A 3,308-nucleotide genomic window follows, 5' to 3' on the forward strand; every position below is an offset into this window, starting at 1 on the left:
TTAATTGATGCTGGGGGGCAGGAGGAGACCTGGAGGAGTGTGTGGGGGCAACGGGCCCCAGGTAGGGACAGGGCAAGTGCTGAGGCCTGGCTACTACTGGGCAGGAAAGACAGTTTCCACTGAATGCACAAGGGATGAGCAGCAGCTGGTACTCCAGGGGCAGGTGCTACTTGACGAGCACGTGCAGCAAGACATGGTCTGTGACTAGGCTCTGCCTGCAGCAGAGAAGAGAAGGACAGATAGAATCAACACTCCCTCACCCAGCACCTTCCCCTTTCACCCACTGAGAGTTTTTCTATGCTACAAGCTGTAACTACTCAACATTTTGATCCATCTGGAGATTATTATAGTTATGGCAAAAGAGGAAGTTCTCTATCAGTTTGTTTTTCACATTTTTATTTTGTTTTATTTTTGGGGACAGGGTCTCATTCTGTCACCTAGGCTGGAGTACAGTGGCACAATCATGGCTCACTGCAGCCTTGACCTCCCGGGCTCAATAGATTCCCCGCCCTGGCCTACCAAGTAGCTGGAACTGCAGGCGCACACCACCATGCCTATCTAAATTTTTTCTAGTTTTTATAGAGACAGGGTCTCATTATGTTGCCCAGGTTGGTCTCGAACTTCTGGGTTCAAGTGATCGTCCCACCTTGGCCTCCCAAAGGGTTGGGATTACAGGTATGAGGCACTGTGCCCAGCTGTTTTTCACATTTTCTCAACATCATTTATTAAGTAACTTTTTCCCTCTCTCCTGATTTATAATGACTACAATATCATACTTTTACTTTTTAGTCTAAGTTTTAGGGCCACAGGGTCCAATTCTGGTTATTTATTTGAATTTAGGCATATGAACCTTTTATTATTTGTATATATATTATTTTAACTACCTTAATTTTGTAGTTGATCCAGCACATTTTTTGAGAGCTTACATGTATACAGTTCAATAACTTACACATTTTTATTTGTAAATATTCTTACCTGCTTATTCTTTCAGATGAATTTCAGAACACTTAAAGTCTCCTTAATCCTGTTGGAATTTTAAATACAAATATACATTTTGGAAGCCTTTATATATTTATAATAATTTTCCTATCCTTATTCAAATATTATTCTATAAATATTTTTGTTTTTTCATGATGTATGTATTTCTCACGGAAATTTTCCCTTTAAAATTTTTGTTATTTCTATAGTAAATAAAATCTGTTTTAAAATTATGTTATCTAATTAGACTACTATATTGGAATGTTACTGATTAAAAAATATTTATGTTCTATCTAGCTATTTTTTTTTTTTTTGTAGTTAGCTATTTAATGAGGTTCTTAAGACATTTAGAACACCAATTTGTGAGGATAAATTCCATTCGTCAGGGCAAAAACAGATCGCAGGTAGCCCTGGAGCTGAGGAACAGCTTTGATTTTTGGTAGAATTTGTGAGTCCACAGCTTTCTGATCAATCTTGCGCTGCTCTGTAATCTCGTATTTCTCTTTCTCTGTGTGGAAGATCTCACCTTCCTGGTGTCTGGGCTTCCGCAACTTCTTCTTCTTGAAGTAAGCATCAGTAAGATGTTTTGGGATTTTGACATTGCTGATATCGATTTTGGTTGAGGTGGCAATGACAAATTTCTGGTGTGTTCTTCGTAGAGGAACTCGATTGAGGACCAGAGGTCCAGTCACAAGTAACAAGCCACTAGCCAGCTGCTTCAAGAAAACCACCCTCTTGCCCCTGGGGCGTCCAGTGAGGATGATCAGAATGGTCCCAGGGGGTAATGCTGGCTCGCAGTTTTCTCACGTGCTGACTGAAGGGTTTTTTGCCGTGGCTCAACAGCTTTCGAGGCACATCTTCAGTAGGATAATATCTAGGCATTTTGCGAAGTTTAACCACCCGGGTACCGCCATTCTTGTCACCACCAACTGATTTTGTAAGAGTTGCAAGAACCTTCTCCTTTTTCTTTTCAACCTTGGATTTAGCGGCTGAGTACTTCCTCTTGTACATGGCCTTTCTGGAATACATGGCAGATCGGGAATACCTGCCAATTCCTCTGACAAGGACAGGGTTGCGGCTGCAATGGGGCTTCCCCTTCTTGGGCTTCTTAGCCTTGAGGTTACCCTTTTTCACCTTGCCACCAGCATCAGCCTTCTTGGCTTCGGGTTTCTTCTCTTTAGTATCTGGCTTCTCAACTTTTTCACCCGCCATCTTGCAAGATGGAAAAGAGAACCCTAGCTATTTTTAAAAACTTTTTAGTGTTGCTAGTTATTGGAATTCTCTATTTGGATATTCAAGATAGCCACTTATCTGCAAATAATGATAATTTTGTCTTTTCCTTTACTGCATTCATGACTTTTGTTTCACATATATAATACTAAATATTGGTAGTAAAAAGCTTTTTTATTTTGTACCTAATTTTAATATTATGCCTATAGAATTTATTAAGCATGAAGCTGGTTGTTTGATATGGAAATAAAAAAATGAATGACAAGTTAGGACAAATGATTAAATGGTGAATTATGGATCTTCTTGTTTGGCTTTTTCAATTACAGCATATTATATTCATAAGTTTCTCACTACTGGGCCATTCTTGTTTTCTCTGCTTAATTTTATTTGGTTACCATAGATATTTTGTTGAATTATATTTGCTAACATTTTATTTGTAATTTCACTCTTATGCTCTTAAATGAAATTTTTCTAAAATCTCCTTCTGCTCTTTTCTTTCCTTCCTCTTCCCATTTGTTACCTGTCCCTTAGTCTTTCCAAAAATTTTTTTTTGTACCTTTGTGAAATTTTGGTATTCAGGCTGTATTTGCTTTTCTAGAATTTATGAGGTTGTTTTCCATTTCTGACTTATGTTTTTTTTCTGGTGCTGGATCCATTTGCTTCATATGATACTATCTGTCCCTCAAATTTTGAGAGAATTCACCTGTAAAACATGATGAGCTGGGAACATAACCATTCTGGTAAACGAGATAAGTGGGAGAGGAAAGTTGGTATATAGTTTTTATTCTTTGAAAATGTCTACCCTTCTTTGCAAGTTAATTCCCCTTCTAAATGAGAATAATAACAAGGACCTTTGTACCTTTGAGATTAAGCAGTATCTTAAACTGGAATTTTCCTGGTGCAATAATTACATTTGCCGCTCCATCAGTTCAGACTTGATGGTCTATCAACATTAGTGGTCCCTGAAAAGCTTCTTGATGATTTATTTGGTTCCTGCTCTGCCTAGGTGACAAACCCAATTATTTTCCTCTTTGTTGGCATCTTGAGGGTACAATGTCTTCCTCCTTTGGGAAAAATCATGATGTAGTGCTGAGAGCATG

The 3,308-nt window shown here is 38.4% G+C and overlaps 1 pseudogene across 1 annotated transcript; it reads right to left on the minus strand.

Annotated features, from left to right (window-relative positions):
• Positions 1 to 1,278: 1,278 nt before the first annotated feature.
• On the minus strand, positions 1,279 to 2,207 carry LOC117085398 (annotated as a pseudogene). The gene has a single exon (XR_004437943.1). The product of XR_004437943.1 is annotated as a 60S ribosomal protein L6-like (transcript).
• Positions 2,208 to 3,308: the final 1,101 nt, after the last annotated feature.

The sequence above is a fragment of the Trachypithecus francoisi genome, unplaced genomic scaffold, assembly GCF_009764315.1.
Source record: "Trachypithecus francoisi isolate TF-2019V2 unplaced genomic scaffold, Tfra_2.0 Lachesis_group1, whole genome shotgun sequence".
Classification (NCBI taxonomy): domain Eukaryota; kingdom Metazoa; phylum Chordata; class Mammalia; order Primates; family Cercopithecidae; genus Trachypithecus; species Trachypithecus francoisi.